The 13,451-nt window shown below is 39.6% G+C and overlaps 1 protein-coding gene across 2 annotated transcripts in view; it reads left to right on the top strand.

Moving 5' to 3' along the window:
- The window catches only part of erbin (erbb2 interacting protein), a 60,865-nt gene that overhangs the window by 13,041 nt on the left and 34,373 nt on the right, over window positions 1-13,451 (top strand). For both annotated transcript variants that reach the window (XM_079657252.1, XM_079657253.1), the window contains exon 2: window positions 3,210-3,284. The gene's annotated coding sequence lies outside the window, so the exon portion shown is untranslated. The remainder of the gene's footprint in view (window positions 1-3,209; window positions 3,285-13,451) is intronic.

Here is a 13,451-nt window from a genome sequence, read left to right as displayed (position 1 = left end):
ACAGGTAGCCCAGGTTGATTTCCCAATGGTCTTGTTATCAGAAGACACAGCATCTCTCTAAACAGACTTAGCCCTTTATCTACAAATTGGACTATTTTGGATCTGCTTTACAGTCCGTTGAGAGCTCAAATCAGCTTTCAGTGCCTCATGCACTCCACGCTTATCTTAAGTGCTCTTGATCAGATATTTTCTCCGGTTCAGTCGGCATAGTAGCATATCAAACCATTTCATTTCCATTGACCACACTCATAAATAATAATACATATTAATAAATACAATTTTTCAATAATAATATAAAAAAAGGCCGTCCTCTTTTCTGTCTACCAGACTAACATGGACACAGATGTTCTAATTGGTCTTGTTTATTATTCATGTAAGGATCCTTCATGTTATTATTGTGGTGTGGTGGTTGTCTTACATAATCCGCAACTGTACAAGAAATAAAATGACAATTACATGTTTAACAAAATGAAGTAAATGGCCCTCCAGTGCAGTCAATGATGTAAGAAGTGACTACATTAGTGGACTCGACCTCTAATAGTTGCTGGAGTCATTGGGTTTTGGGTGTAATCACTTTTTTTTTTTAGAGCTGTTAATTTGTAAAAGGATCGCCCAAGCGGCATTTTAGTGCAAATTGTGAACAGCTCACAGTTGGCGAAGGCTGCCAGTATAATTCAGGCCAGGCAAAGTGGTGTGTTTAGGCCCATAAAGAAGCTCCATATTTGGCTTCAAGTTGCTGCAGTGTGCTGGGATTTAAACGTGCTGAAAAGACTATCTAATCTATGGTCAGCACCTTGTTAACTGACCCTAATACACTGTCGCCAGCCTGCAATGTGAGCAATTACAGTTTTAGTAAACCTCTTGTGTTTACCTTTGTTGTTAACGTCAGTTTACCACTTGTACTAAAGAACCTGTGAATCTTATCCGTTCCAACCCTTGATCTGCGTGTATCTCCTTTCAGAGTTGATGTCATTGGACGAACACACCTTTTTAAACTGCAGAGAGTACCAGTCTTTGTGCTTGCTCACAGCGTCATATATAACAGCAGTCTAAGAACAAGCCAAATTCGATTTTAGTGTACAGTGTTCAGCAAAGTCTTATTAGTAGAGCAGAGGAACAGCATCGCCAGGACAAGAAATAGAGAAACTGGTATGATTTATACTCAATTAGCCTATTCATAGAAAATAATAACATTATTACCATAGCAAACAAAACAAACAAACGGCTCTGTTCCTTGCCTTCATTTCTTTGATTGACTTTATAAAGAGCCAAAATAAGCATGATTTTGATGAGAAAGGCCAGTTAAATATGTTATTATACTATTAGGTTATTATATCAGTATTTCCATAAGGTTCTTAAGAACACAGACAGGGCTCAAAATACTTTCATCTGTGTTAATGGCATGATAAATGAATGAACCCAAATGTTTTTACCTGCACCATTCCGTGTAGGTGAATTTCTCCTTAAGCATAAGTTTGCGCATGATGGCCTTTTTTTTGTGTTACAATTTATTTGGGGATTATTTTCCCTTTTTAAAAAACAACAACAACCAAGTCAGTCATTCTGGAGTGTCAGGTTCAATGCATGAGAGTTTGCATCCCTGAACAGTTGTGAGCACAACTTTAATTGGTATTTCAAGTCCTGTCAAGGTTTCGGTGGTTTAAAAGTGGCCTTTGAGGTCCACTAATATGTTCTTATAAGCTTTTAGTTCTTATCAAAATGAGCCATTTCAAAGTAAAATAGCAAAAAAAATGCTTCAGAGAGATAATGTAACCGCTTATGCAGTAATATACAGAATACAAATCAGCTACTAGCTTTTTAGATGAAAATGTATTGTTTTGTGAGCAAACAATTACTGATACAGAAGCACTTAAAATCTTATGCTGCACAATACAAAGTGACTTCCTTGTTGATAGATCTCATTTCAGCAAGGGGCAGGTGATTTACCTTAACACATCTCCTGTGGTTTCACAGTTTCTCTGCAGGCCAGATGAAGCTGTCAGTGTAGCTGCATGCCTCCCTCCCCCACTGTGCCAACACCCCCAATTTGAGAATTGAAGCTTCTCATGCCCTATTCCAGTATGTGACGGAGGGGACTTTTGTTTGGCAAGATCCAGTATCCCAAATAGATGAGATGAGGATAAAAGCGCCCAAGAGGAAGTGGAGCAGAAACCAATGGGTGTCAGTGCAGTCCAATGCCGCTGATTGGGAGACCCGTTGAATAAGTCAGAAATGCTCTTTCTCTCTTGGTCACTCTCCTCCCCTATTTTTTTGCCTGTTTTTATCCCTCCCCTTTTCCTGCTCTATTGCTCTATTGTCCTCTGAATATAGTCGATGAATGATCCTATCTTTTAGCTGGCTCAGTTAGTCTCAGATCAGCTGGCAAATGCTAATACTTTTGCAGACATGCATGCACAATACTCTGTTGTGTTGTACTCTGACCCGAGAGGCAAGATTAATGCGCATTTCAAAACCGAGTTTTGTTCAGGTTTTTGTAATTTAGACGAGCTGAATTTCAACTAGACAGATTTAGCAGATTTCCATGTGCATTACAATGTATGTTGCACCAATGCTGAAACAGTGTAGTCTTCAGTAGCAAAACAAATACACCTACATTTTTGTCAAATTGTTAATTTACCACCTGTATGACAGTGACTAGTGATAGTGAGGTGGGCTGAAGATCGGAAGGCTGTGAGTTCAAATCCCGCCAGGAACACCACCACTAGTGTGCCCTTGAGTAAGGCACTTAGCCCTTAGTTACTCCAGGGAGAATGTCCCTGTAATCGGTAATTGTAAGTCGCTTTGGATAAAAGCGTCAGCTAAATGAAATGTAATGTAATGTGACTGGATTCTTCGTGATAGAAAATAAATGTCTTTTTAGTTTCTATGGTTCTGTCCTCAGACAGGGCTAACTTGGCACATACGAGGCGCTTAATATAACTTAAACCCTAATAAATTCCACCCCCATTTAACAGCTTTATGTAGTTAAAATAAGTATTTGCTGACAAATCAAATTATTTTGTTGAACATTAGCTTCCACAGGTTCAAAGCTAACCCCGAACAGCATCATTTACCATGATGAGAGAAAGAGTTATTTTGACCTAAATCTCAGTGCTATCTTAAACTATTCCCATTATTACATTTAGATTGAATTTGTACTTTTTTGACCGGTTGGTGCTTATGTTTTGTCTTTGTCCATTTTCCATCAGATAAGAACATTACTGCTGTTGGATCTATCCTCTCCTATCCACTGGGATCCAGGCGCTTGAGTCCTAAATGACAAGGTATGTATTCATGTCAAGTTTCTTTTTATATTTTCGGCACGGTTCCTTGTCCTTTTTTCATTTATATTAACATTTTTGTCTCTTGAAGCAAATGCTTCAACAAGAACATTGTGTATCTCAGGGAAGCAATATATTTTTGTCAAACATTGGTTCAACTCATACAAGATACAACAAGAGTGCCCAACCCTGTTCTCCTGGAGGCTTAGTGACACCTGCCAAACTAGCTGAAATCAGCATCCTATTTCCTCTTTAAAAGGTTACAATTATTTTGGAATATGCTCTATTGAAAATACAATATCTAGTATGTGGGTATAACTCTAGAATTCCAGTAAGATGGATTTGATACAAAATGGATTCATTTACTCATCACAAAATATTTTTTAATTGACTGAAGAAGATCTCAACCTAAATTCTTCCAGAACAACAGATGACGGTGAAGGTCTGACTACCTTATGATTGGGAAGTGCTTCTGTTGACTTATTGTCTATGGTTCTACTGACAGGAACAGGTTTGGCTTTCATAGCTCAAGGTTTTTGCTTTGTCAACTCCACATTGACTTGTTTAACTACTTAGTTTTTCCTGTAACTCTGTTTGCATAATTCCCACACCACTGCAGGGTTTACATCGATCTACATGTAATACCCGTATCTAGCCAGTGTCAACATACTAGCCTCCTATTTCCACAATCCTTTTCTTTCTTTTTCCCATAAATAAAACCAAATGACATGGACATAAATCAATGTATAAACTGCTTCATGATGATTCTGCTGCTGTTCGTAAAGCACTCTTTTTAAGCAATGTGATCAATACACGTCTCAGTTTAGGACTGATACAGGCAGCCATTCTCTCACACATTCAGCAGTGACCATTTTCTGCTTTCTACCCGTGAGTTGGGCACATCAACCAGTTTCTTTGATTGTATGTAACACCAGTTTACAGAGGGTATGAGCTCATGTCTCATTGAAAATCTTCCTGTCATCCACACTGCGCTAGAGCCATTTAGACATTGAATGTATTCATGTATGGCTTTTCATTCTTAGAAGAAAGTCATTTGTACCGTGCTGAATTTTTGGTGATTTACCTCTCTCCAAGGCCAGTCTTCAAGTGTGCAGGACTTTATTTTTTAGCGTTGGCACTGTTGTTACATTATTTTATTTTTTTTAGATACGTCCAGTTCCTTCTTTTAAATAATGTCTTTCTTCAAGTATTTTCTAAAATATGCCACGGATTATAAAATGTGCACCCAGAGGAAGGACATTTTTGTGTGAACTCTTTCTGTTGCATCAAGCTTGGTTGCTTGCATTTGTGCTAGAGACCGATTTCTCATTAGTTGGTTCCTCATACTGAGTACTAGTTCTTGAAATGAATTCATCAGTATAACAGCTCTGAATGGTGTCAGCATGAATTATCCTTATGTATGCAATTTCATATCTTATCAGAACTTCTAATTGATTATTCCACGCACGAAGTTCCAACTGACAGCTTTTAGCTCTGAGACAATTTTGCTATTATTAGCCCCTCATCCTTTTTTCTGGGTAATGAGGTGCAGCCCCTTGTCTGCCTTTGCAAGACTTAAATTGCACAATTGTGTCTGACTTTAGCTTGAATTGTGATGTAACTTTTTGGACACGTTGAGTCCACGTAAAGCTGTCACAGAGTATTATAATCTTTCAATTGAAGTCCTGTTTCTGACTTCCTGTCTGACCCGTATTCGTTCTGCTTTGGCTCTGTTTGGTCTCTACCAATTCTAGAGGGAAAAATGTGTCTCTTTAGCTGTAAAGAAATCTCCATTATGTTCACCAGATAGTGGCTAAATTAATCTGTCTGCTGTTTAAGTGTCAGACCTTCCAGAAAACGTAATAAATGGCAACACTGAGAGCAGTGAGAGTGAACCAAAAGCGTAAAGCTGGAGCTGGACGGCTTCACAATAAGCCCAAAACCGTGGTAAAGTCCAAGGGAGCTACAGCGACCCATTTTGAAATGTCGCATTGTTGCATTGTAATTTGTACATCGTATATACTATATATGTCAATAATAGCATATTTAAAGGTCACCTATTATGCAAAATCCTCTTCTTCATGTCTCTTCTACATCAACATGTGTCCTCTCTTCTTCATGTCTCTTCTACATCAACATGTGTCCCCACTTCTTCATGTCTCTTCTACATCAACATGTGTCCCCTCTTCTTCATGTCTCTTCTACATCAACATGTGTCCCCTCTTCTTCATGTCTCTTCTACTTCAACATGTGTCCCCTCTTCTTCATGTCTCTTCTACATCAACATGTGTCCCCTCTTCTCCATGTCTCTTCTACATCAACATGTGTCCCCTCTTCTTCATGTCTCTTCTACATCAACATGTGTCCCCACTTCTTCATGTCTCTTCTACATCAACATGTGTCCCCTCTTCTTCATGTCTCTTCTACATCAACATGTGTCCCCACTTCTTCATGTCTCTTCTACATCAACATGTGTCCCCTCTTCTTCATGTCTCTTCTACATCAACATGTGACCTCTCTTCTCCATGTCTCTTCTACATCAACATGTGTCCCCTCTTCTTCATGTCTCTTCTACATCAACATGTGTCCCCTCTTCTTCATGTGTCTTCTACATCAACATGTGTCCCCTCTTCTTCATGTCTCTTCTACATCAACATGTGTCCCCTCTTCTTCTTGTGTCTTCTACATCAACCTGTGTCCCCTCTTCTCCATGTCTCTTCTACATCAACATGTGTCCCCTCTTCTTCTTGTCTCTTCTACATCAACCTGTGTCCCCTCTTCTTCATGTCTCTTCTACATCAACATGTGTCCCCTCTTCTCCATGTCTTTTCTACATCAACATGTGTCCCCTTTTCTTCATGTCTCTTCTACATCAACATGTGTCCCCTCTTCTTCATGTCTCTTCTACATAAACATGTGTCCCCTCTTCTTCATGTCTCTTCTACATCAACATGTGTCCCCTCTTCTCCATGTCTCTTCTACATCAACATGTGTCCCCTCTTCTTCATGTCTCTTCTACATCAACATGTGTCCCCTCTTCTTCATGTCTCTTCTACATCAACAACATGTGTCCCCTCTTCTTCATGTCTCTTCTACATCAACATGTGTCCCCTCTTCTCCATGTCTCTTCTACATCAACATGTGTCCCCTCTTCTTCATGTCTCTTCTACATAAACATGTGTCCCCTCTTCTTCATGTCTCTTCTACATCAACATGTGTCCCCTCTTCTTCATGTCTCTTCTACATCAACAACATGTGTCCCCTCTTCTTCATGTCTCTTCTACATAAACATGTGTCCCCTCTTCTTCATGTCTCTTCTACATCAACATGTGTCCCCTCTTCTTCATGTCTCTTCTACATCAACAACATGTGTCCCCTCTTCTTCATGTCTCTTCTACATCAACATGTGTCCCCTCTTCTCCATGTCTCTTCTACATCAACATGTGTCCCCTCTTCTTCATGTCTCTTCTACATCAACAACATGTGTCCCCTCTTCTTCATGTCTCTTCTACATCAACATGTGTCCCCTCTGTGTAAAGAGACTCTGAGCGTTTCAGGAACAAAGATTCTCTCTCTTTTTGTCCTGATCCATTTATATAAAAAGCTGTCTGAAAAATGAGCTGATCAAATTGTGGCCACTTTATGATGTCATAACGATTTTTTGGCTTGTGTAACCATTAGCCAATCAGCAACCAAGGTACCGCCCCCCCCCCCCCCCCCCCCCTTATCACCTGAATCTCCTCATAGAGCACCATTGTGTTCTTTCTAACCAAATATCTCCCAAAGGGGCGTGGGGAGGGGCTCCTTATTTTCAATTAAAGCCACAGACAGAGAATCAGCACTTTGGAAACAGGGCTGAAACAGAGGGGATTATGGGTAATGCTGCAATACACGAGCCAAACCCTTCAGAGACATGTTTGTAGATATCTGAGGCCTATAATATATTGATGAAAAACAGTATAATAGGGGACCTTTAAAGGAAACTCATGTTTGGCGTCTGCGTCAGGGTGTCAGTGGGTCGCAGATGGAGTCTCCATATTTGCTTCTGAATTGTGTGAATTATCAGCTTGCTCTCCTTATGTTTTCACCATCATGCTCTTGAGATGGATGATGGTGAAGATTACATCAAGCTAGACGAAGAAAGGCTCAGTTATCATATTTGATTTGTTTTCTCCTAAAGTAAGATGGGCTGTTCTGGCAGATTCTCAGCCCAATGCTTAAGTTGATGCAGAGGATGCAGTTCAAAATCTTTTCTAATCAGTACATATATATATATATATATATATACTGTATTTAAGATAAATTAATCTAAGTTTTTTCAAAGGTTTTTTTGTAGCCTTTTCTGAAGAGAGAGAGAGAGGGGTGACATGCAGCAAAGGTTGCCCCAGATTAATCTCTTAGTTTTTTTCAGCCCAGTTTTGATGTAAAAGGCTCATTTACAAACCAATTACAGTTGCTTCTAGATATCAAAGTTCATCTGCGCTCTAGTTCAGAGAGGTTATGTTTTGTCCCATCTTGCTTTGTGCTTTTTTGTTAACTATCTTAAAACAGCATTTTAATGAGCACACATGATGACTTTAACAAGCCATTGGGGGAATGTAATCCAGGTCCAGATTCTCCAGCAGGCAAACAAGGAAAATGTGGCAGTTGTCTGCATGGATACATGACTCTGACCTGAATGTGTCTGACCTGGTTATTGAGACTTGGCAAACTGTATCTCACTCCCTCTGTCTTCCTCACTCACATGTTCAAACACAGACAGCGAATGAATCTGAAAATGGTCCCAGATCTCCTTTTAACCAGGAAAGCATTATCTTTAAAATATAGCGACAACTGAGAGGTTTTTAAGAATTGCTTTTGGTATCTAAAACAAGACCCATACATACTGAAGTGATAGTTAATACATTGTAGATGACTTAGTGTAATTGAGTAACACACACAGCGAATATGAGATATTTACCTTCACTATGTGCTGTATAAACGATATATTGCTATTGCTTTTAATGCCTGACTTGCTGATTTACTATCCATTCTTGGCCATCTGTGAGCGTAGCCTAGATCATGAGCAGATATCCCTCCAGGTCCTCTTGAGCTCTGCGAGTTGGAAACCAGACAAGCCACATTGGTCTGTCGAACTTCAACTCGCTTCAAATTCATATCTGCATGCTTGGGTTACACTAAACACTTATCAGCTGCTTCCGTCATATGTCATGGATCAAACTCGTACAGTAAACACAGTATCTCTTCATATTCAAAGTGTCACATGGGGGTAGTAATCTTGGTGTATAATGGATTAGATTCTACCTATTTATAAACAGTATATGGCTTTCTTGTTGCTGTCACATACTGAACCGGAGCAAAATTCTTTAAAAAATATTTGATTTATTTAGCAACTGTATACCTCTTTTGAGTAGTTTGTATACATGTAATAAGTGCTAATGTCATTGTTGGTGTCTCCTCTTCAGAAATGAATCTCATGGGCTCATATTCAACTGCATCTCATATTTAATTAAGAAGTTATTGGCAGAAGAGACCTTTGAGCAGACTATTTATAACTAGCCGTATTCTCGCCTTCTCTGTCCTGGTTAGGTCTTAATGAGGAAGAAACAGCTCTTCAAAAATCTGCTTCCATTCTGAACGTTTTAAACATAGTGTTACAGAAAGCTTTATCATTCATATCTAAAGCTGCTTCTAACAGGGTTGCTTTAAGCTAGTTATTTAACAAATGCACTCATTTATTTGCTAAAGTTCAGAAGCACCAGCTAAATTATTTAAAACAAATGTTGGCTAGTATAGATGATGCAACATGTATGCAAACAGTTATGCAAACCATTCTAGCATTCAGTTTCCAAAATGGACTATTGGGGCCATTTGGACCATTGTAGAAATGGGACATCAAGTGAAAAGAGAAATAGTAAGAGAAGGGTGGAAGACAAAAGTCATGTGTGTAGAGAGAGGGAAAGAGACTAAATGATAAGCTTTACAAAACATAGTTCTTTGATAAGGCAGCGCTGTACTCATTTAAAGAACAAACTATAATAACTGCTTCTCCTTAACAAGGCTTTTTAACTACAAGTGTTTCCTCTGTTTCACATGGAGATGATTTAATTAGCCTAGCCTGAAATACATTTAGCAACTGTGGCTCAGGAACCTCACTCTTTTTTGAACTGTGCCCATTACATGCAGGTCAATCTGTGTTTTTGTTTTATTTCATCTTTCCTTCTATGATTTCTTCTCCAATTAGCATAGCCTACCTTTTTTCTTTCAAACTGACTGTGACTTTGAGTCGAAGTCAGTAGTGGCTGTGGTGAGCATGTCTCACAGGAATTGACAGGATACCCTCTTGTTGCACGTCTCAGCAGAATTATCATCGCTCTTTATGTTGCCAGGAAGTGGCTTTCAGACACACAACAAGGTAGTCCATAAAAGGCTTTGGTTGTAGTTCTGAATGATGATACTTGATGCATTTGACCTGCAAATTGAATATCTGTTCTCCAACAGCAACAGAAGGCATACATTTGTTGTTCAACATCCCCATTGATATTTTTTTAAATCTTGCAGAAATGCCACTGTTGCCCTTCCTATTTTTCACATAATGACATTTTTATAACTCAAGTGAATTGACTGTTAACAGCTTGCATGAAAGGTCAGAAAGTCACCATGTCAAGAGGTGCTTATAGGACATAACCTTTGGACGTGGATTACCTTATGCCTCGTGTTTGTCCTTCTTTGGGGGATCCATGACATCTACATAACCTCCGATTTGTGAGGAACAAATGAAATGGAAGCAAGACTGCATCCATTTGCCCAAGGCCCATCCGTGTCCTAAGACATAACGTGGGAATTATTCATTAGAGTAATTATGATAGTCATCTATAGGGAAATCGCCTGGATTCTGAATATTTGCAATCCTTTGCATTGTGATTCAGGCTCTTTGTGCAGCGAATAAAACTTATCCCATTACAGCTTAAATTGTTAAGAATTTACGTTGATTTGAATATATACAACCTCTGTTTCAGTTTGTGAGAATAGTATCAGTATGTTAACATAGACGTCAGCTTGGGCAACCTTTTTCCCAACCTCTATAATGACCAGAAGGCCCTTTTCATACATCATTCAGCATAGCTGAACAAAAAATTACAAATGGCTAGCTAGAAATAAATGTTGTACTAATAGGGTTTTTATTAAAGAAACACGTTGGAGGTAGTGCACTGGTAAAGCATAATAAATCAATCAATCAATCAATCAACACATAACATATCATGTGAAGCCTAAAAGCTACACAGAAAAATGTTTTTATTTGAAATATTTTTTGATGAGAATGAGGCCAACATTTGGAATGTAAACAACAAAGGTATGTGCAGTATATTGATTGTACATTTGTGAGACAAACACAAAGCCGCAGTAGCTCTAAACCAGGGGTAGCCAACACGGTGCCCGCGGGCACTTAGTCACCCGCAGGGGCAACGTGAGTAGCCCGCGGGGCATGTTCTAAAAATAGCTCGCCAACCAAATCTAAAATGTATAAAATACACAAAACAAAAAAGGAAATGTAATTAAAAGAATCTGCCCTATGCATAAATGAAACCTCAATCATAGCGAACTCTATCTACTTACTACAACTCTATATCTATCTAACACCCCTCCTCCCCCCACCCCCACAATGAATATCGACCAATCACATTCTTGCTTGATTTGCTGGACCAGCGTTGCAGTTGGGAAGAAAAGCAATGTGGCACCTCCCCGCTGATTTTCCTTCTGGCAGAATCTACACAACACATCAGCCCCATTGAACAGCCTAATCATGCCAGCCTATACAACACATGAGGGGCAGAGTTTTACTCTGTGTCTGTTGCAACTTGACGCACACACACGCATTGCGTAATTTCCACTGGGGACAGTCCCCCGACATGTCCCTCGCTCTTTTCGAAATCCCGTCTGTGTCCTCCCACTTTACAAATATGTTGTTATTTTTTATCATCGCCACGGAGGAGCACACAGCCTCTGTGAGCGAGCGAGAGGGACTTTCTCTCTAATATAGATTTAAGTAAGAAATCATTCCAATGTGTACTATAGGACAGTAAGAAAAACAAAAAACAGTTTAAAAGGGGAGTGATTAGTAAAATATGCATAAATAAAAAGAAAGAACGCTACTAGGTAACATAAGTTAAGAATACACAAGAAAATAAATATATACACTGCAAAAAACAAAAAAAAGAGGAGTAAAAGTAGCCCCCGACTTTTTGAAATTAGCCCTCACCCTAAAAAAGGTTGGTGACCCCTGCTCTAAACAAACGGCCCAGCGGACTTAGCCGGGGCAGGGGGCATGTAGCTGTTTGTCACTGTGTGTGGGAGGGCTGCATCGTTAAACACAGTGTGTTTATGGTCAATATACAGGGTGTCCGCGGGGTCTTAAAAAGTATTAAAAGTTGATAAATCAATTTAGTGAAAATTAACGCTATTAAAAAGCATTAAACGGCATTTTCCAAGGTATTAAGAAGGTCTACAGCAACCTCAACATGAAACACCCTTTAATTTACTGCAACGACATGTCGGGAAACCCCCTCAAGGCGGCCCCATGCATAGCGTTTTGAGTTGTGAAAAGCGCTATATACCAGTAAATAAAATGCATTATTATTATTATAGCGCGCCGGAAAATTCCGCTTCTTATTTTAAGTTTTGTTGCCTTGCACCGCCTAGGGGGGGAGGAGAACAAGTGTTTTGGGGCGCCACTGATGGTGATGAAAGCTGGTTCGAGGGGCCCACAGATTCTAGAATCGCCACTGTCGATGGGGATCAAAGCTGTCCGGTCCCACATGCTAAGTAATAGCCAGAAAGCCGCGGCGTTTAAGTCCCGACTCTCCCGATAGCCAATCCGTGCCTCCCCTGACTGCAAGTCGCTGACACACACCGCTGCAGACTCTCTGCACAGAGGAGCAGCGGAGTCCGGCCGATGCTGCTCCTCCAGGGAAGAGACACATGTTCACTAAGCCAAACTATATCCGGTCACAGAGATCTGCTATTTTAAAGTAAAGTACATATGAATAAATAAATATAGTCTATAATCTATATTAAGAACGAGGAAAGTGTTAACATATATCGTTTTTTGTTTTATCTCTTGGGAACAATGCCTAAATCAAATACTACTTTCTAATGGTTTCTTTTTCTAATAAACCTTGCATTGGGTTAGTCACACAATTCATTCTCTTGTGCTTTGTTCTATCACAAGCTGTTTAGTTGTGCTATATACTTACAATCCATACTGAATATAGTAAATGTGAGGTAAAGTGTGTCGCCAATGTAACCGGTAACTCGAAGTGGCGATGAGGTCTTAAGTTAAAATGTATGGAAAGGGTCTTAAAAGGTATTACATTTGACTTCGGGATTCCTGCATATACCCTGATTATAGAGTATTGTGGGAATGTGTTGAACAAGTTCAGATTAAATGTGTATGATGCCCATATTTATTGCATATAATGTGTTATAAAAAAGTGCTGAATTGTAAAGCCCTACAAAAACATATGCTGATATAAAGCAAGTGCGTAGGTTACTTGTAAATGTTCAAATATATACCCGTCTCATTGTTATGATGAGTTCAGTCTGTCAGTGCCGGGCTGCTCGGAGTAGAACATGGGGAAAAGGCTGTAAAAGAGCTCTTTGTCACAGATCGGATTACTTACCCTCATTTCACCACAAATTCAAAGAAAACAATCATGGTTTTGTTTCCTCGAGTCACGCAAGACCACTGAGACCTAAGAACGCTGGTGAGAACCAAAACTGGAGGGAGAGCAAAACTGGAACTTCAGGTTCCACTAAGCTACATACCCCCTGCTACAGATACTGGCAACACAGCACAGTTGTACTTCTATTTCAGCTCTACTTCCAGCCATCGTTTCCCGCTGCTTGGTTTTTATATACAAGGATTGCCTCCTATGTTTACTCATCAAGCCCTACTTTGATGGAAAGGCCCTCATGTTAATTGCAAGTCTAACATAAGAAAGAAGGCATGGACATGAGTCCAAGCCATGCTTGAGACAGCTACTGTAGGTTTGAGATATGGATCTGTGTGTCTTAGTCGGTTGTTTAACTGTACTGTCCCTTTAACTCAATATACCTTTGCATTATTGAGAAGCAGCCGTTCTCCTGCTGTGTCAGCTGTAGTGGAATGTG

This window comes from Notothenia rossii, assembly GCF_949606895.1.
Source record: "Notothenia rossii genome assembly, chromosome: 11".
NCBI lineage: Eukaryota > Metazoa > Chordata > Actinopteri > Perciformes > Nototheniidae > Notothenia > Notothenia rossii.
The sequence above is the reverse complement of the archived record's forward strand: the minus strand, read 5'-3'. Positions and strand labels throughout refer to the sequence as shown.